Source organism: Bos indicus x Bos taurus, chromosome 16, assembly GCF_003369695.1.
Source record: "Bos indicus x Bos taurus breed Angus x Brahman F1 hybrid chromosome 16, Bos_hybrid_MaternalHap_v2.0, whole genome shotgun sequence".
Classification (NCBI taxonomy): domain Eukaryota; kingdom Metazoa; phylum Chordata; class Mammalia; order Artiodactyla; family Bovidae; genus Bos; species Bos indicus x Bos taurus.
The window spans coordinates 12,882,627-12,904,669 of NC_040091.1; the positions used below are offsets into that span (position 1 = coordinate 12,882,627).

Genomic DNA, 22,043 nt, shown 5'->3' on the forward strand with positions numbered 1-22,043 from the left:
ATTTAGGTTTCCACGGTTTTTATCAATTTAGTCACATACAAGTGTGGCTGTTTGATCATATTCTATTTCCTGGCTTCAACATTTCAAGCCTCTCCAGGGCAGAAATGAAAGATTATGAGTATGCTACATTTCTATAGCTCTTTCATTTTTTTCCCCAACCCTAGCTTACTTTCATGTCTGCAATAAAAATTTTGATCCAGGTCGGATTTATGTGAACATTATTTTTTTTTTCAGATTGACCTACCCCGTGACTGAATTTTGCAATGAATCCTTATCAGGTTGTTATACACCATTGCAACTGGGCACCTTAAAATTAGATGGAAAGAACAGAGGATGTTGCCAGAGGATGTGCTGACTGGATAAAAAGTAGGTTCTACCTTGTTTCATTTTTTTTTTCTGAGCATAGAAGCCACTTTAAAAGTTTGCAAGTCTTTAAAACATTAGCTCCAGATGTTTTGAATGTGCTAAGGTGAGCAAGTGCAGTGAAAACCATAAAACACTGTGTGAAGGCGATTCTGATGTGCTATTACATTAAAGAAAGTAGATGGAAGTTCAGGAACATACTGGCAAGAAACCCAAAAAGCCAAGTTTTCTACCGACTGGTTCTGAAAGGCTGGATAAGTCATGATCTTCCTTGCGTCTAAAGATGCCTACAGACTTCGGATCAAAATTTGTTATCAATTAGTGTTACCACTCTGAATTGACATAATTTTGACCGGTGTCAAAGGAACAGTGTTTTATTTAGTTCATCCAAAATAGATAAATGGGCAATGTCTATAAGACATATGGGGATTGAAAATAGTTCATAGACTTCCCATGACTACCTTGGAAGGTGGCATGTATAGTGATTAAAATATCTAGGTTGCTTGGGTTCAAATCAATCAGCGATTTACTAATGGAATGACCCTGTAAAAGCTTCCTCATATCTCTCTGCATTTATCTCCTCCTCATTTTAGAATGAAGAATCCCAAAGCTCATAGTTTTATTGTAAAGGATTAAAAATTTTGTGCATGTAACATATATGGAATTTCTGAAGACAGTAAGCACATAATAAATGTTTGTTATTATTTTATCCATATTATTATTAGCATAATTATTGTTATTTTAGAGTCCATTTGGCGTGAATCCTGGAGTCCAGGATTCTGGATTGAAAACCACTGGTCTAACCTCATAAACTCATTGAGTTGAATTTTAATTTAGAGAGATAAAAATTAATCAAGCAAGCATTTATAAAAATTATTCTGATTGTTTATTTATGAACTATTAAGTATTATGTTGTGTGGTCTCAATAGTTAATTAGGAATAGTTTACCCCTTTGTATTTTGACTATCTATGTTGAGTTGACAGAGATTAGTTAGTATATGACTCTTGCTGCTACTACTGCTGCTCAGTTACTTCAGTTGTATCTGACTCTGTGTGACCCCACAGATGGCAGCCCACCAGGCTCCACCGTCCCTGGGATTCTCCAGGCAAGAACACTGCAGTGGGTTGCCATTTCCTTCTCCAATGCATTAAAGTGAAAAGTGAAAGTGAAGTCGCTTAGACTCTTGTTGACAAATACACAGGAGAGTTTTCCATCCAAGGGCACCCACAAGCTGAAAAACAGGTCATTCTTTTGGGGTTGACCTTATTTTAATATGGAAATCACTTTTGTTTTTAAATTCAAGCAGGCTTTTATTCCCTTTCTCCCCTCCTTTCTTCCTCTTATACTGAAACAATAAGGTAAGTTGTCTGTGCTACAGCCTGGGTATGCCACATTCAGACCGTATATCCAAATGTACAAAAGAGTAGAAAGTTTTATTAATGATTTGTAGTCATACATACTGTATTCAAGACTCGGGGTAAAAATTTATATATAAAAAAGCTCATAGTCGAATATATACCATATTATGATGAATGAAGACATACCAAATTTCTTTTTCATCTCTTCTAAAATATAGACTGCATTGTGTGATGATATACTCCCACAAAATACCATTCTAGTAACACACACTTTTGGTTTATTATTTCACCTGGGCAGCTTGATTTTGCCTGGGCAGTTCTCTGTTAAAAGTAGAACAGTTTGTATCTAGTGAGGCATCTTATTGAATGTTGCTTGAAAAACTCTTCTTTCTATAGTAATGTGCACAAAAAAAACATAAATTTAAACAGATCCTGGTCTGGTTTTATTACATTTAGTTCCGGGCTATGTAGACACATTATCTGAATCCTTTTGGCACCACATAATAATATATCATTGATATAAGAAATAGTTTGTATGTGAACAGCATTACTGTACTTTTATTTAAATGTATAGATTTACCCTAGAGCCATGCTGTCACTTCTGTTTGTTATAATATTTTCCCCTAAAGAACACTGGCATAATATGTCTCCTTAAGATCCTGTAGAAATGTTGGATTTTAATATTTTATATTATAATTATATTCTGATATTTCCTTCCAATAATAAAATAACCCTAGTTTCTCATAAGGAATAACACATTTGCAGAACCTCATACGAATTCTAATTTTTAAACTGGGAAATTTGTGGTACTAGGAAATATTATCAGAACTATTTTCATTCCTATTTGTTTTAAAAGAAATGGTCTAAATGAGGTTTTAAACTTTCTTTTTTAAAGTCTGTCTTATTTTCCCTTTCTACAGTTATAAAAAATTTTTAGCTCTTTTATATCATTAACAAGAAAAGATACCAAACGTAAGCATGAAAAATAGACTAAGTTACTAGTTGAAATATACTTAATTTTAATAGGACATAATTAAATTCTCAAGTATGTGTGATACAGTTTGGTGTATAATGGTAGATCCATTTGGAAAACCTAGAATGTTACTTTTTTTCTTTTGTAACTGTAATTTTTATTCATTTGCAGTTAGTTTCAATTAAAGTTAAAAATATAATTCATATCATAAGGCAAATGGCTTATTTCTATAGATTAGAAGTTTTGTATTAAATTTGTTTAATATAGATCGGAGACTCATTTATTGGGTTTTGATTATTGAATATGATACTTTGTTCATGAAATGGTCATCTTATGTCATGTTTAGCCATATTTGTATATATGTAACTTTTTAAATAATCGAATAATGTTGGATAAACTTATATAGAAGCATCTTTATAAGAATTCAATAAATCTAATTCTCACAATTTTATTTTTATAATTGAATTTTGCACTCAGTCTTTTTATCCATGTCCTAGGCAAGATCACAGAGGTCACTAATCGTCCATGTTTGTTTTTAAACAATACTTGAAATGACATAGGAATTTATCAACTTACTTATAATATTAACAAAATTTATACTAATAACTATTTGCATCTAGCTAAAATAGTTAAGTACTCATCCTATTAGGAAGATAAGGTAGTCAAAATGTGACTCTAATGTATTTTAAAGATGATGTCATGATACTGCCACAGTAAACTTCTGAAATAAAACTACTAGTTTATATTTTAATATAGTGAGTTCCTCATGTACAAACCAACTTTCAAGGATGCAAATGTGCCCCTGCATGCCAGCTATTGTGCTACTGTACTTTTCAAGGTACTGTACCATAAATTAAAAATATTTTCTTCATTTTTTGTGTTTGCTAGTTTTTTATGTATGATTTGTGTGAAAAGTATTATAAAGCGGTTACGGTACAGGACTATATAGCCAGTTGTGTTAGTTTTATATTTGGGCTAGCTTTGTTGGACTTAAAAACAAGCTGGACTTATATTCTTGGGACAGAACTTACTCATATGTAGGGAACTTAACTGTATTGGATTATGTGTTTTTACTATCGCTGCCATCCTTACTCTTCTCACCATTTAAGCATCAGCAAGTCTTTTATACACACTGAACTAAGTATACAATAGTCAGAAATATCCCTCCTTTTATTGGTAAAGAGCAGTACTTTAAAGAAAAAACCATTTAGTAAATTTTATAATCTTATTTTTAAATATCAACAGCTCAACTTTTGATGACTCAGAACAGGGCTTAAACCCAGTGAGAGAGAACTGGAGATGAGTAGAGACAGCACAAAGGGCTGGATTATCAAAGCAGACTGATTCACATGAGAACTCTTTCCCAATAACAAGCTTAGCCAATGACTTCAGGAAGACATACAATCACGAGGCACAGGTGAAACAGGGAGAGAATCGGCCCTTCAGTGCAGTTACTCAGATTACTTCTTGCCAGGCAGGATGTGCTCTGGCTCAGGTTATGCAGAGAGCCTCTGTGTGATATTTGTGCCTGCATAAATGACACAAAAGAGGGCCATTTTGCTGTGACACATTATCATTTCATTTCCAGGTGGTTGTATAGCTTATGTGACATTTTCCAGGAAGCCATGCACTATAAATTTGTAGATTCCAGATTTGTTTAGTACAAACAGTTGTAGACAAATGAAGTATATTCTGCTAAAATATTTTCATAGATGAGGACCCTCTTGAGAGGGAGGTGATTAGTGTGTATACCAGGAGACCTGTTGTCTGCTTGACTGCAAGGAGATTTGGTAAATTAGCTTCTTTGTTTCCAAGGGTGTCTCCCCATCTCCCTCCTGCTACAAGAGAGATTGTGGACTGTAGACATTCTGCTTAATGATTTTCTTCCCAGGAGCCATTCTTGAAGAAGACAGGGTGAGCAGGGAGTTCATCCACAGGGCAGGAAAGAGATCGGAAGAAAATGTATGTAGTTTACTGGTTGCTGGGTCTTTGGAAAGAATTTCAATCTTTGCTATAATCTTCTCAGCTGAGTCCAGGGAGAAGGCATGACTCTGGAGATACTCTGTAAGTTTGGAGATATTTCAGAGCTGAATATACTCTCTGAGATATCTCCATGACTTAATGTGTCTCAGGGCACAGCTTAACAAGATGGCTAATGTCTTGGAATATAGGAGTTGTGATTGTCAGTGGTTGACTGTAGTACCTTGTGGACCAACCTGAGTCATAGCCATGTTATGGAGTTTTGCACATCCAGGCCAGGTGTGTTGAGGGAAGATTTATAAATTTACTGTTGTTTACAAGAAAGGCATGGAGATAAATGTGACTGCTTCACCACCAGAAGAAGGGATATATAGAGTGTGGACCCATCACTGAATGTCATGGAGGATCACAGAAATGAACAGCAGATGTGATAGAGAAGATGATACCTAGACAAGGCAGGATCAGCTAGGCTCAGGGGAGGCCAGAGATAGTACACGCCATTACATGGACAAGCTGCCCTAGATTCAGTTCCGGGAAAACATGTAAGGCCACTGGAAATCACATAACTTTGGGGAGGGAAGGGAAAAGAAGGGGTGGTAGAGAGCAATAGAAATAGGACTTGATTTGATTTAATTTTACATTGGAAAGGACTGTATTACCGTAAATTGGCAAGATAAATTCTTCTGATGGGAAAACATGTTATAAGCCAAATTCCACTCAGACATAGAACAATAACTATTATATATATTTTTTAAAATATTGAATTCATGACAGTGGAATTTCCAACATGCTCTATTACTTTTGTGCTGTGTGCTTAGTCACTCAGTTATGTCCAACTCTTTGTGACCCGTGCACCGTAGCCCACCAGGCTCCTCTGTCCATGGGGATTCTCCAGGCAAGGATACTGGAGTGGGTTCCCATGCCCTACTCCAGGGGATCTTCCCAACCCAGGGATCAAACCCATGTCTCCCACATTGCAGGTGGATTCTTTACCATCATAGCCACAAGGAAGTTCAAGAATATTGCAGTGAGTAGCCTATCCCTTCTCCAGAGAATCCTTCCATCCCGGAAATCAAGTCGCAGTCTCTTGCATTGCAGGTGAATTCTTTACCAGCTGAGCTACCAGGAAAGCCCCTATTACCTCTGCTGAAGAACAAATAATAGAGGAATTAAAAAAAAAAAAAAAAGAAAACACCTCTGTCTTTACCTGTTGTGTTACCTCGATTATGTTATTAGTCTTCTGAACTCTCAGTTTCTTTTCAAAGTAGGTATAGCTATGCCTATTCACACAGTTGCTGTGAAGAGTAAATAAGATGTAAATGAATGCTTTTAGCATGTGGTCTGGTATACCTACTGGTAGGTTTCCAATAAGTGTTTGAAAAAGCCTGATCTGAAGCAATGTAATTGATGTGATACTATTCCTTATCATTTTGCAAAGTATTTAGTTTCCGTTTCCATGTTAAGACAATTCTTCCCTGACCCTTTGAGATTTGAACTTACCTCTTTTGTTCTTCTGTTTCTAGGACCAAACATTTCTGCGACCCAAAGATTGTTTGTGGGCCACCAAATGTTCTACTGTTACTGGAAGAAGGAGTTATCGTTGCGAATGGATGAAGAAATGTAGCAGGTACCACAGAGTCCCTTGCTGGTAGTGTGGCCATCGGGTCATAGGTCATTGAAGGTCATAGGTTGATCAAAGAATCCTTACAAATGTGGATCTGAATTATGCCTTACACATTTCTAGATGTAGTCTTCTTATTACCGAACCAAATTTGGGTCTACCTGCCCATGTTCAACTCAATCTACTGACAGTAGGTGGTGGTGAAGAAAAGAGCAGCATTTATTGCAGGGTGTAAGCAAGAAGTCCAGTAGTTTTAGTGCTCAAAATATCTGAACTCCCTGAAGACCTTCAAGGAAAGGTTTTTAAAGACAGGGTGAGGGAGAGGGGTTGTGGGGTTCATGATTCACTCATGGACACTTTTTCTCCTGGGTTGGTGGTGAGGTAACCAGGAGTCAACATCATCAACCTCTGGTTCTAAGGAACTGGGGTCCACATGCTTGTGGGCAGCGTATAGTTAACTTTTTCCACCTGGTGGGGGTTTTAGTATCTACAAAACAGTGCAAGGGACATGGCTCAGAATGTTATCTATATCCCTTGAAAGTGAAAAGAAAGTGAAGTCGCTCAGTCCTGTCCAACTCTTTGCGACCCCTTGGACTGTAGCCCACCAGGCTCCTCCGTCCATGGGATTCTCCAGGCAAGAATACTAGAGTGGGCTGCCATTTCCTTCTCCAGGGGATCTTCCTGACCCAGGCATCGAACCCAGGTCTCCTGCATTGCAGGCAGACGCTTTAACCTCTGAGCCACCAGGGAAGCTCCTGAGGAGGAACTAAATGTCCTTGACCGTGTTTAATGGCTAAACTGTTACTATTTTGTCTTGCTTGACTGTTTTCCTTTTTTTCTGCATTTTCTGACTTCTCTGATTAAATATACTCTTTGAAACTCTGGGAAAGACTAGGAGGCTAAAGTTTTTCTATGGACAAGGGGCACAGAGTGGACACTGGACTGAGGGGTTGGGGGTTCTGTTCTGGGGAGGGCCAATAGGTTCCTGCTCAGTTACACTCTAGAAGCCATTTTTTTTTGTTTGTTTGTTTTGGTAACACTGATGTTTAATTATTTGAATTCACTGTGGGGTTTTTTGTCATCCCATTATAATTATTTTTTTTGTAGGAATTTTTTTTTTTGTGGGAATTTTTTTTTAATTTAATTTAATTTTTAAACTTTCCATAATTGTGTTAGTTTTGCCAAATATCAAAATGAATCTACCACGGGTATACATGTGTTCCCCATCCTGAACCCTCCTCCCTCCTCCCTCCCCATACCATCCCTCTGGGTCGTCCCAGTGCTCTAGCCCCAAGCATCCAGTATCGTGCATCGAACCTGGATTGGCATCTCGTTTCATACATGATATTTTACATGTTTCAGTGCCATTCTCCCAAATCTTCCCACCCTCTCCCTCTCCCATAATTTATATGAGAGGGCAAGGCAAACACAATTTCTGATATTTCATTTATTTATTCATTTTCATTTTATAGCTATCAGTGGAAGTACTGATATTATGGGCCTGTGTACATTTTCAAGAGTTTCTGTTCTCTTTAAAAGTAATAAATAATACCTGTAAGCTATTGGGAACACTCGTTCTCTTATGAGGTCAGGAATGTACAGGTGTAAAAGATGCAATATTTCCTCAGGATGTTTTTTAAAGCACCAATCAAAACTCAACCAGTATCTTCATTTTCAAAAGAAATCCACTGAGCTTCTTTTGTGCTCAGATGCTGTAACAACAGGCATGAAACTAATTAGAGACCAAAGCCTACAATGCCATGTTGTCCCTTTGAATGCAGCCCTGGAGATGGAAGTAAGCTGGAGGGGAACATGGCTGAGTGTATCACCCTTTAACAACAAGTTAGCCCAAAACAAAGCACATTTCTGCCTGCAGATTCTTGAATTTTACAATTGTTTCCAGGGAAACAAACGTATAATTTAAGCTTTTACAATTTCCAAATTTTCTACTATATATCCCAAGATACATAAACTTAGGGTTACTTCTCCAGATCATTACTTTATCAACTACGTTTTCCTTCTTTACAACTACCAGTTCCAAATAGTTTGTGTGTTAATGTGGGATTTTGAAACCTGTATTAGCTATTTTGAAAAAATAATCCAACTAATGTATTTATTACCTTACTAAAAGTTACTGCAATGATCTTTTTAAAAATTCTGTTTAGAATGTTTTAAAACTTCTTCTTGTTCCTCCAGTCTATTTTATTCATTAAAAAAAATATTTGGAATTTGTAGTTTAAATTATTTATTTGTTTCCCTGGAAATTCACTGAAAGAAGGTTGAAAATATCAGAATGAAAGTAAGGAGACTTGGTTTTTGTTCTCAGTTCTGTCACTGACTAGCTTTTTGACCCTGGGCTCTTGATTTTTTCCCTGAATCTTTGTTTTCTTTCAGGTAAAATTAAGACATGGTGTTAAAAGATTCTGAATTTCTTTTGTTGTTCTAACATCTTTTGAAATTGCTTTATGCTTTTTTTGATGACTTCTGACTTTCTCAGCACTAATCACAAATGTATGATGGTTTTCCTTTCATAACGCTGCTGTTGAGACTAACTCTTGTGGCAATGTGGATGGTCATGAGATCCATTGGGATAATATACCAAAATGGACATTATTTAAATAGCAAATAAAACATATTTACATCACGTGGAACCTGGAAGTCCCAGGTTCAGCGAGAAGCATGATATTTCCTATATGCCTTTAGAGATATGTTAGGAATCCAGGGATAAAATGTATTTTTTATTACATGCTCATCACTTTCCTTGAAGTCAGCAGTAACTCAATACACCCAATGTGCTTAGACATGGCCTTTGTAACAGGTGTCATTGCTTGCTGTCTGTAGCTTGCGTTCTTATTCTGTATAACTCCCAAAGAATGTTTGTCAAGTTCAATTTCAAGTCTGAGAAGCCAGTGTAATGATTTGCTTCCACATCGTGGGCTGAAGTTAGAAATGGAGCAACTGACATGCAGGATGAATTTACTGGCCTGGAGCCACTAATTACAGAGGCTGTGTTGGCAGAACCTGAAATGTTTAGATGAAAAACCCGAAGCTCTGAAGAAGATTGGAAGGAACATTTTCATCTAAAAAAGGTGGAATTTTAAATTAAACACGATTGGAAGATGATTGTGTACTAGTTTAAAGTCATCCCAGGCGTTGCATTATTATAGACTTTAAATCAGTCATTTTGTGCAAAAATAATACTTAAGCCTGGTTTTATTACCCTCTTCTTCAGAAATCTTGAGATGAAAGAAGAAATCTTCATTATAATAACTGAGATAAAACTGGAATTATAGACGCGAATAAAGTTAACATCCTGGAAGAAAGAATAGGCCTGTATCTACAATTACCTGGAATATAGCTGTATTTGCTGTGTATATCAGATAGAGTCTCCAAAATTATTTTTTGAATTGGATTGATGTGACCAGTTCATATGAAGTTTTTAAGCCAGTCTAACAATCAAAACAGACAAAGTGACATATCTGGATAGTATATGTTTGATAAATTTGAAGGAATCCAAAGAGACAATTGGGATTTTTATAAGACAAAATTTATATATAAAAAGATTTAACGGCATATTTCTAACTTGTTTCTCAATTTAGTTCCATATAAGGAAGTATGTTGAATTAGTCTCACCTCCACAGTGTTTAAACTACAGACATTTACAAACAGGAGAAAAATAAAAAGACTCTGAATACTTAACAAAATGACAAATAAGAAAAAAAATAGATTATGTGATATTTTTTTCATGCTTCCAGTGGTAAATCATGCTAATTCAAGTTATACTATTACAGAAGGTCCCACTTTATATAATCCACTTGAATTTCTAAACAGTATCATTGAGGTTCCACAAATAACTAGGGTTTACTATATTACATCAGTGTAACATAGTTATTTTTCCAAGAAAACGACTTAGGGCTAGAAAATAAAGGGCAAGGGCATGGTTATTTCTGTGCTAGAGACGTGCCAACATTTGCATCAGTAGAAGGTTATCAGATTAGTTTTGTATTTATTAAAAAGTAAAACTACAGAGTATTTTAATCAGTTAAATGTGTAATAGTTATTGACATTGGTAGCAGAAAAGCATCTTAAGTTTCAGAGATGGTATCCTAAGGTATTAATTTATGGTAATGCAGTAACCAACCAAAGCTAGTGTAATTAACAACAAAAATTTACACTGAACTTTTTTTTTTTTCCAAAATCTAAAGCTGCATGATAGAAGTGGGTATAAACTTTTTGGCTTAGAAGTCTAAAAAATAGACTAAATAGGAATTAAATCTAAATATATAATATCATTAATGTCATGAATGAAGCAGTTTTTTCTACAAAAATCTTGAAGTGCTAGAATAAATGTACAATTTTCAAAATCTTAGCAATGAATAAAAGTAGAAAAATTTACTTGATATAATGAATAATAGAATTTAAGAAATCTAAATGTTAATGAGAGAAATGTTAAAGAACAATCTTTAATGAAAAAGATTAAAGATTTCTTCTTTTATCAAAAAGCCACATATAACATTATATGTGTTCACAATAAGCTAAGTAATTCCAATATCAAAGTATTGTTGTTAGAATTTGTTCACCCCATTAATGCATTTTAATATTATATATAATTGATCAAATGTTGTAGTATTTATTTATTATAGAGGCATATAACTATGTAGAAAGATGTATTTTAATTTTTAGAAAACTTCAAATATTTTTTGCAGGATTTATTTACATATGCACATCTGACTTTCTGAATCATTCTTAGCTAACATTAATAGGTTTCCCACGTAGTACACTGGTAAAGAATCTGCCTGCCAGTGCAGGAGATGTGGGAGACTCAGGTTGGATCCCTGAGTTAGGAAGATCCTCTGGAGTAGGAAATGGCAACCCACTCCAGTATTCTTGTCTGAAAAACCACATGGACAGAGGAACTTGGTGGACTACAGCCCATAGTGTCACAAAGAGACGGACATGACTGAAAGTGACTCAACACGCCTAGAAAAAACCAGGAATTACTCTAGATCCATAACATTGCAACTGAGAATATAATTAAAATTAAATAATAATTCTAAAAATACATTATAATTATCACATAGTTACATATTTTAATAAAATTAAGGAAAAGTTTAAATCAATGAGCATTTACTCATTGTAGGTGTTGTGGAATGTATGCACAAAGAATTAGTTTCTATCTCAAGAAGTAATAAACAAAATATCAAGAAATAACAGAAAATTTTGTTAGAAAAATTTAAAAATACCACAGTGATGCATGAGTATTGTGATATGCATGCTATAAACAATGAGACAGGAATATTATTTCATGTTTACTTTATAACTCAAACACATCACAGTTTTGGTATGTGAAGAACAGCTATTAATTTCTAGGTATGGTATTCACATGTGAATTAGTATTGCTATTAATATCACATGAAATGCATTAAATATAAAATATAAAACAGCTGTAAAAAAATTTGACTCCATCAATTGGTTAAATTTCTTTTATTCACGTTTCATTAATGTTTTCTTCACATTTCATTAATGTTTTCTTCTTCCCAGATTAAGGATGAATTTCAGTTCATTCTCTATCTAGGTTTCCATAAATTTTGAATTAAGAGAGCCTATGTTGAAGAGGTTTTATAAGTCTTTCAGGAATCTGAATAAATATGCACATTTTTTCTTTCTCCACATATCTGCAATTAAAATTTGTATCTTTCTGAGAAACCTGCAGACTTATAAAGAAAGAATAGCCAAGCTAGTAAAATTAAAATTAGTATCTCTCTAAGGAAACTACACACTCTTGAAGAATGGCCTGGCTTGTTACCATGAGGAGTACTTAAGATCCAAGGAGTGATTTACTGTTGTACAGTTGCTCTGTTTTTCCCTCTGGTTTTATGAAATGAACTATTGAGCAACAACTTTGTTTATGTCATTAAGATTAAATCTCTGTCAAAATTGTCCTGGAGGAATTCTAAAAGGTCTGGGAAAATGGTTTTAGTATTAACAAGGATGCTGGTTTTTCACATTAAAAAATATTGTGTTTTCTGACATCCTAATTTGTGTATTTGCATGTGTGTGTTTGGAGGGTAGCATGAAAAATAACTTAAGAGTGGTAGATAGATATTTCATTAATTACATCTTGTTTCTTTTTTGTATATGCAGGTATGAAAAATTTTGGTGTGTCTGAGGGGGAATCGGTATGACTTGTTAGAATTGAATACATTTATAGATGACTCATTTTTCCATCATATGCTACTCAAACTCTGAAGGCTAAGAGACAGTAATATTCTAAACTGTTTAAAATAAAATAGGTATTAGAATGAAAGATATGATGACTTGGGAAGTTATATGCTACTTTAATTTCCAAAATTAGTTTTAAATGACTGCTTATTAAGTGTTGAATTCTGAATGTGATCATGCTTGAAAGACAAGTACCTTTTTTGATATATCTTTTTATTTTTTAATTGAATAAAAGATTATTTAAATTCTGTAGTGCTTTACAATTTTCAAAAGCATCACACACATGATTCACATAATCTCATAACAACCTCTCTTTCGTCTCTACCTCTTCCTTCTCCCTACTGGTAACGACTAATTTGTTCTCTGTATCTGTGAGTCTGCTTCTTTTTTGTTTTATTCACTAATCTGTTGTTTTTTTTTTTAGATTCTATATGTAAGTGATATTATATAGTATTAGTATTTCTCTGTCAACTTATTTCAGTTAGCATAATGCTCTCCAAGTTCATCTAGGTTGCCACAATTGGCAAAATACCATTATTTTTTATGGCTGAGCAGTATTCCATTGTTTATCTGTTGCTGTATACTTAGGTTGCTTCCATATTTTAGCAATTGCAAATAATGCGGCTATTAACATTGTATCTTTTTGAGTTAGTGGGTTGTTTTTTTATGATATATACCCAGAAGTAGAATTGCTGGTCATATGGTAGTTCTTATTTTTAGTTGTTTGAAAAATCCCCATACTGTTTCCCAGAGTGACTGTACTGATTTACATTCCCACCAACAGCAGATGAATGTTTCTTTTTCACCATATCCTCATCAGCATTTGTTTATTTGTATTCTTTTTGATACTAGCCATTCTGACAAGTGTGAGGTGATAACTCATTGTGGTTTTGATTTGCATTTCCCTGATGATTAGCATGTTGAGCATCTTTTCCATGTGTCTTTGGCCATCTGTGAAAGATGACAACTTTTTAAAAAAAATTTTATTTTATATTGGAGTTGATTGCGATGTGTTAGTTGCAGGCCTACAGCAAAGTGATTCAGTTATTACCTATTCATGTATACATTCTTTTTCACATTCTTTTCCCATTTAGATTACTATAGAATACCGAGCAGAGTTCCCTGTGCTGTAAAGTAGGTCCTCGTTGGTTATCTGTTTTAAATAAGCAGGGTATACATGGATCATGGATGATCGTGGATGTTCTGTGCCTACACACTGTGATGAAGCCTTACATTAATAAACTGCTACTGAAAAATTTATTTTCTTTCAAGTTCAGATTTGTTGTTATGGTTCTTTAGCTTAAAGAAAGAGAGAGAGAATTTTAAAAATATAATTCTGAATTTCCCCTTGAAGGATTTTTATATTACAGGAAAAACCTCTTGATCTCAATTTCCTTGCAGCTCATGGTCTTACAGTGCAGCATTCTCCTTAGTCAACTTCCTTAGTAGTAACACCTGATCGTGTGAAGAATGTGTGTGTCTCAAAATGTTAAATTATTTAACAAGTCTCACAACTTTATGTAGTGATCTCACTTTATTCTTAGAATACATTCTAATGAAATGTGAGGTAAAGGAAATTTGTGGGAATTCAGCACACTGATCACAGGAGCAGGATCTATTCCTTGAAGCCTTGGTGGCCTAAACTCCCCGTTGACTGAGTTTTCTATACTTCATTCATTGACCCCTATGCTCAGCAACTCATCCTGGCTGGAAAGAGATGGTCACCCAGATATGAGTGCTCGTTTGTGCTACATCTTCCTCTTGTGTGTCATTTGTGATCATTGTTTATGTTGTTGTCATAATTTAATGTGTTGTCATAATAATATAATGTGTGTAAGAGTTGCTTGAGATGATTACTGAAAACCAAATGGAGGCTGTCACTATGTAGGTACTATAGGAGCTTTCTGTTGTAAAGACTCTGTTCAGAGTGGTATTTGACAGTCTTATACAAACAGACCAGAACTCATCTGATGAGTAAATTATTAGACAATTGATAGAGTTTGTAATAGCAGTAGGAGTAGAAGTCAGAGTAATAATTATTGTTCTTTTATTTGTATTCACAGTTTTATAGAAACATTTATATGTATCACTTCACAGATATGACTAACTTCATGATAATTTATTCCATGTTTACTGATGACTCAGGTGCTCAGCTGGAGATGAAGCTCAGAAGACTAGGGAGTTGTACTGAGAGCTACCATGAGGCTAATTTCCAGTCTTAACTCTGAAAGTACTTGCTTACTTTAATATTCTTATTCATATCTTTTATTTCTCCCCAAATTAAAAATTTCCCCACAAATTTCTTGAGAGATTATATAATACAGTAATAGACTACACACTGTTGAGAATAATATTTATATGAAACAAAGAAAGCAAAAAAATTCAAGCTTTTCCATAAGGTCAAAATAACAGTGACATACAACCCACTCCAGTACTCTTGCCTGGAAAATCTCATGGACAGAGGAGCCTGGTGGGCTACAGTCCATGGGGTCGCTAGGAGTCGGACACGACGGAGTGACTTCACTTTCACTTTTCATGCATTGGAGAAGGAAATGGCAACCCACTCCAGTACTCTTGCCTGGAGAATCCCAGGGACAGAAGAGCCTGGTAGGCTGCCATCTGTGGGGTCGCACAGAGTCGGACACGACTGAAGCGACTTAGCAGCAGCAGCAGCATTAAAGTTTTAACACCGTATTCTAATTATTTCTTTGAAAGGCACAGTAATAGTCAATAAAAAAGGCATTGTGAAAAATAAGAGCCCACATCAGGATTTTCAGATTTTAAAATGGAACGATAAGACAAAGCATCTTAGCAGCTTCACTAGGGAGGAGATAATTCCTCATGATGTCAACATTCCAATTTAGATTTTTAATTGCCTTGTACTTCCAGTTATTTAAGCAAGTCTGATAAAGGAAAGAGGGAGATTTCATGTAGTTTTTCCTTGATGCGACTTCATATTTTAAACTAATTTTTTTTTTAACTGTGCTGTTTTCTTCTTGCTTGGACCAGAAAAAAAAAAAAAAGAACAAAATGAATGGAGTTTGAAGTGATATAAGAGCCTGTCTTGAGTCAAATAAGAAATTCTGAGTTCATAATCTGAAACTTTTTCTTAATTTCAGGTCACATAGTAAAAAACTGAAACCCAAAGCATGCTCTGTCTCTAGGCTGTTTTTTTTTTAACATTCATTTGTTTACTTATTTTTGGCTGGGCAGGATACTTGATGCTGTGTGCCTTTTCTCTAGTTGTGGCAAGTGGGGGCTACTCCCTAGTTTCAATGTGCAGGCTTCTCGTTGCAGTGTCTTCTCCTGGTGCGGAGCATAGGCTCCAGGCACGCAGGCTTCAGTAGTGGTTGTACATGACGTGTGGGATCTTCCCCAGCCAGGGATCAACCTGTGTCCCCTGCATTGGCAGGCTGATTCTTAACCACTGGCCCACCAGGGAAGTCCTGTCTCTAGATTCTTTAAGACTATTTTGGAATTGATATAATTGGGGAGTTACTTTTTACTCTAAATATGGGAGGAAAAAAAAAAACAAATAAATTCACCCTTATCTTGTGAAACCAAGCAGGTAAACATAATTTTTTTTTTTACTGGATTCCTGTTTTTGCAATTATTGTATGTTAAAATAGTTATGGTTTGGGGTATAAGTCTTTTCAGTATTCAAACCTCTTTAGAACACCATAATGCTGAGAGTTTGTTTTGAAGTTAAGAAAGCTCTGGATACAGGTAAGATGCCTGAAAAATACTGAAAGTGTTAAATCAGAATAGCAGTGACAGAAAAAGGTGAAGTAATATTAGGGAATATTCATTTTGTTTTGAAAGGTGCCTAGACAGTTGTGGCAGGATAGGTAATATGCGGTTGGGTTTTTATCCAGGCTGTTCAATTACATGAGGGATCAGGGGCAAGTCCCAGTGGCTCTGCCACACTTCTCTCTCCTATTATTTCTTATTTTAGACTTTGATTTTGCTTTAACAAAATGCATGAAATGCTTACCTCAGGCCAAACTATTCACCTATATGTCTTCTCTTGAAATAGCTGCAATTTGCAGCTTCTAGAGATAAAGAGGTCAATTTGTTTTATATAATGTGAAATTACTCAGGAAGTAGTCTTGATGTTTAGACTTGGGAACTGAGGTTTCAAATATTTGCTCTGTCCCCAAGAGTGTCCGTGGATGGAATGGCCACCTGTTCCTGGAGCAGCGATGCCCCTGGGTCCCCTGCTCACCCTTACCCATCTCCAGTTCCCATCTTCTTCCTGAAATCTCAGTCCCGCTGCTCCTGCACACCACTTTGCACTTGGAGTGCAAGGGGCATCGGGCCTTCTCAGAAATGTAGAGATTTACACCCTTCATAGGGCAAAGCTAAAGGTAGATTGTGTGCATGCTGGGTCGCTTCTGTAGTGTCTGACTCTTTGCCATCCCAGGGATTGTAGCCTGCAGTCTCCTCTGTCCATGGGATTCTCCAGGCAAAAATACTGGAGTGGGTTGCCATGCCCTTCTCCAGAGGATCTTCCTGACCCTGGGATCAAACTTGCGGAAGCCCTAAAGGTAGATTAGCACCTAGATTAGAGCAAGATGTTTGCATCTGGAATAAATGTTTGCAATTTTGTGCTCTTGCCTCAGGAATCTCTTTGTCACTGGGGTGAATATTCATATGAATGTTTTGTTTGAATAAGGCAGTACATTTATTTATTTACTTAGTATTATTTTACAAAAACTTTAACAGGCTTACAGGAAATTACAACAAATGTGAAGATGTAGGTAGAGTTTATGACACACTATCTGTTCTCAGTTGAGCTTCTAGACCTTTCTATGTGTGTCCTTTTTGTTTAATGGTACTCTTTAGGTAACTATTTGATCCCTGGGTCGGGAGGATCCCCTGGAGAGGGGAATGGCACCCCACTTCAGTATTCTTGCTTGGAGAATTCCACCAATCAGGGGAGCCTGGCAGGCTACAACCCGTGGGGTCGCAAAGATTCAGACATGACTAATACTTTCGCTTTTCACAAAGTCTCACTAGTAACTACTAAACAGTTAATGATGGGATCATTCATGTACAGTGGTCCAGTTGTTTCTCTGAAGGTTGTAAATTCCTCGAGCTCACTGGAAGCTCCATGTCGTTGCTGTACTGTTGCCCTGAGGAGGGTGGGATTCACCACCCCACCCAAAGTCTGGTCTGAATGTCGAGACTGATGAGACCGCACATACACTGCAAGGTGTGAAGAGGTGCGCCACTCATATAAAGAGGATCTCTAGGGGATGCAGGGCAGGCTGCCAAGGGGATCTGCAAGTGGCTTGGGTGCTGGGGGAGGCACATGGCTTTGATTTTTCTTGAGGTTAGAGGGTAGGTGAGGTGAGAGTTCCTAGGTAGGGTGGGGGCTCGCATGTTTGGACTCTAAACTGAGGGAGACCTAAATGATGGAGAGCACAGGCTTTCTTATTGGTTGCCCAGATATGGGGTAGGGTGAAGAGGGGGAGAACCAGGGCCTAACCACCATCCATGATGAGTCATCAAAGGTGGAGTCAAACTTTTTACTTAATAGCAGTGAGCCTCACCTTTGTAAACCAGGCCCTCTTCTCCACCTGCACTGTCACCTGTCGGTCACTATCACCTTTTACTTTGCTTGCTTCCTTCTTTATTTTCATGGAACTGTTCACCAGCTAACAGATGAGTGTCTTCGCTCATTGTTTGCATCATCTAGCTGCAGTTGTGAGTTCCTGAGAGTTAAGATTACATCTGTCTACTGCTATATCCTCAGCACCTAAACAGTGCAGGAAGCATAATAGGTACACAGGTTTTTAAAAAATAAGTGTATGTCCATCAGCTTTAAAAGACTATATGTGCCAGACTGTGGCTGCTTCTAACAAAGTTGAATCCAGGGATTTACAGGACTGCTTTGTGCTTCAGTAAGTATTAGTGGAAAGAATTCATCCTTTTAGTTACTTTAATGAGCACTTTTATTTTTGGATTTTTTTGTTTTTATTTATTTATATTTTTATTGAAGTGTAGTTCATTTACAGTGTTGTATTAGTTTCAGGTGTGCAGCAAAGTGACTCAGTTATATATATATATATATTCTTTTCACATTCTTTCCATTATAAGTTATTATAGAATACTGAATAGGGTTAGTTCCCTGTGCTCTACAGCAGGTCTTTGTTATTTTTCAGTTTTATATATAGTACTGCTGCTGCTGCTGCTAAGTCACTTCACTCATGTCCGACTCTGTGCGACCCCATAGACGGCAGCCCACCAGGCTCCTCCGTCCCCGGGATTCTCCAGGCAAGAAAACTGGAGTGAGTTGCCATTTCCTTCTCCAGTGCATGAAAGTGAAAAGTGAAAGTGAAGTCCCTCAGTCATGCCCGACTCTTAGCGACCCCACGGACTGCAGCCCACCAGGCTCCTCCGTCCATGGGATTTTCCGGGCAAGAGTACTGGAGTGGGGTGCCATTGCCTTCTCCATATATAGTAGTATGTATCTGTAAATCCCAAACTCCTAATATATCCCTCCACCCCTTTGTTAACCATAATTTGTTTTGTATGTCTGTGAGTCTGTTTCTATTTTTGTAAATAAGTTAATTTGGATGATTTTTTTAGGATTCCACATATAAGCGATATGTCATATGATAGTTACCTGTCTTCTGTTCACTTCACTTAGCATGATGATTTCTAGGTCCATCCATGTGGCTGCAAAGGGCATTATTTGGGGGAAATGTATAGCACTTTTGCAAGGTTCTCATAACTTTTTAAAACATTATTGATGTTTAGCTGATTTAAGGTTTTCCTCAGAGTTTTTACTTTCAATAAAGAGACTAAACATATCTTTTATGAAATTGTGCCTCATTTTAGTCCTGAAATAGAGCACAAATCAAGTTTATTGAGTCTTATTGATTTGCTTAAAAGTTTGGACAGAGCAGCAAATTTACTGAAGATTTGGGAACTCACGTCTGATCACAAAAAATATGCTGAAATTTTAAACGATTTAGAGATTATGCAGACTTGGCCACTCTTGTTCACAGAAAGCACCAAGAAATATCTTAATTTCTGGAACACTAAGTGAATTTTCAATTTAAAATCAACTGTGTAAATACAGGACGGTACAGTTGAAGTCAGGGAAAAATCTAATGAATATCCTTTAGGTGAAATTAATTACATGTATTTATTAATATGTCAAATATCCCATCCAACATAAATAAGTTAGACAGACTCATAGATAGATTAATAAGTAAATAAATTGCATAAATAAGATATTGCTCTGCTTTCTAATCTAACCCACATGAGAAAACAGAAGTTATTGTCTTGAAACTAAACAGTACTTTTTGATTTATTACATGTTCTGAGACTTAGGCCGGTTATTTTTAGTACTTAAACATTTAGTTCACTCTAATTTAGTAACTTCTTACAAAGGAATTTGATATTTTGCAGCTGTGCAATTATATGGCTGCTGGACTCCGCAACTGACTACAATGCTGTCATTGCTGGGGAAAGGAGACCCGACCCAATCCCCTTCCTGGTGTCCACGCCTTGGTTAGGTTAGCTTTGCACTGCCTGCCTTTTACCAAGTGAAGGAGGTGGAATGCTGTGTGCTCTTCAGAGTAGTCTGTTGCTCGGCAACCACGTCTCCCCTCTTAGGAAACAGGTCAGGAGAAAGGAACAGAGGTGAGGGGGTGGTGAAATGTTTGTCTGCCATCTCTGATAAAGCAGAAATCCTCCGAAAAGATATCATTCTGGATAGATTTGAAACCCAAGAGAAACAAATTAATCTCATTAGGTAAAGGGTTAATATCTGTTGACTAGAAATGCTATTTCTCCTATCACCTGGAGGAAAGTTTTCGTGATTTTAAATGGTGTCTAAGACCAATAGCATTCTACTTGATAAAGTTCGAAAATTTGATATGACTGTCACCTCAAGGTCAAACCAAAAAAAATTCAGTTTGAAAGAACAGATGTTTTACTTCATATAGGTCATTTATTTAGTTATTCAGAGACACTTAAATGTCATTACAAACTCTAGCTTTTTTTATAAAATAAAAATTCCATTTTTTTCTCCTCTTACTTCGGAATTTGGATTAATGGTGTTTGTCAAAAAAAAAAAAAAAAAGAAAAGAGAAGAAAAACCGCGTTGTAGAATCTTGACTCTTTCTAATTGGAAAATTTGAAACAGAAAGTACTCTTTTTTAATGAAAATTTTCTTTCATGTATTAAATGATGTGAACTTGTGATAACTGTATACCATTTGGTGAATTTACAGTCTAAAAAAATTAAAATTAAGATCTGCAAACATATGGTAAAACAGACATTTGGGCTAGGAATAGTAGTCAGAAAAAAAGAGTCCATGATTATTTAAAAGTCCTCTTTTACTTCCCCTGTTAAGTCAGATTTTCTTTTAAAAAATATTTTGTCTCAGCTGATATAATTATACATGCTAAACTATCACACACTTTTTTTCTATATGACATATGCTATTTAAAAGGGATGCTGTGCCACTTCAGTTCTTTGTGGTTAAGACCTATTCTCAGGAGTAGCACTTCTCAGTTTTAAGATGTGAGTCACTTAGGAGAATGTGGTGTCACTCTCCCCACAGCCCCCAGAGGGAATAGCTAAGGGTTGACCCAGGACACCGTGGGTGCTTCTGTGTGTGTGTTGACTCTACCAGAACCTCAAACTGGATCCAAGTAATAATTTATGCATCTATTTGTTTACAGTTCATTCTTTCATTCATTCATTGATGACTCAGTTTTTACAAGGCCAAGGATAAATACAAATAAATTAATTTGGCAACGATTTACTGCTTCCCAGCTGGTTTTCTCAGTAGAGAATATATTGGCTTTGAGAATTGTAGACAACTTAAATATATTTAGAATCCACAGGAAAATATGGAAGAAGAGTTAGCCCTTTTTTTATTCATGATTTGCTCACTAAATTACAAATTCAAAAATCTATCTCTACTTTGTCTTCTGTAAAAGGGTGTTTAAATTTCCTTGTATATCTGTGAAGAGGTATCATTTTGGAGATCTTATTTTTAAATGTATTTTAGATCTTAGTTATAGTTAATAATGTTATAAGTAAGAATAATGCTGCTATATAACCAATAATAAACAATTCTAGCCTATATAAAATACACACATTTATATTCTCATTTATATATATATATAGAATTTAATTCATGTAAATGGTTTTAATTTTCAATAAGATGTATTATTATGATTTGTTTAATATTGCTATATGATGAATAATGGAAAATTATCACATGCACACATATTTGTATTTTATGGTGACCCTGGAGACTTAGTTCAGCAGATCATAGCTGTAATTTATATCTTTATATCTGTCCTTAGAGCTGGAACATTTTCCATCCATAACTTTCTCACTCCCTCTTTAAAGTTCTCATGCTGGCAGTTAAACCTCAGAAGCATCCAACCACTTTCAAAATCATGTCCTAACCCCTGTGTTATGATTCAGCCCCCTTTGCTCAAACATGAGGAGGTCACATTCTGAGGTACTATTGTTGTTGTTAAGTCCTAAGTC

General features: G+C 36.0%; 1 long non-coding RNA gene across 1 annotated transcript in view; it reads left to right on the forward strand.

Moving 5' to 3' along the window:
- Positions 1-233: 233 nt before the first annotated feature.
- Positions 234-22,043, forward strand: part of LOC113906390 — a 32,515-nt gene continuing 10,705 nt past the window's right edge. Inside the window, exons 1-2 of the long non-coding RNA XR_003514869.1 lie at positions 234-366; positions 6,199-6,302. This is a non-coding gene — a long non-coding RNA (uncharacterized LOC113906390). The remainder of the gene's footprint in view (positions 367-6,198; positions 6,303-22,043) is intronic.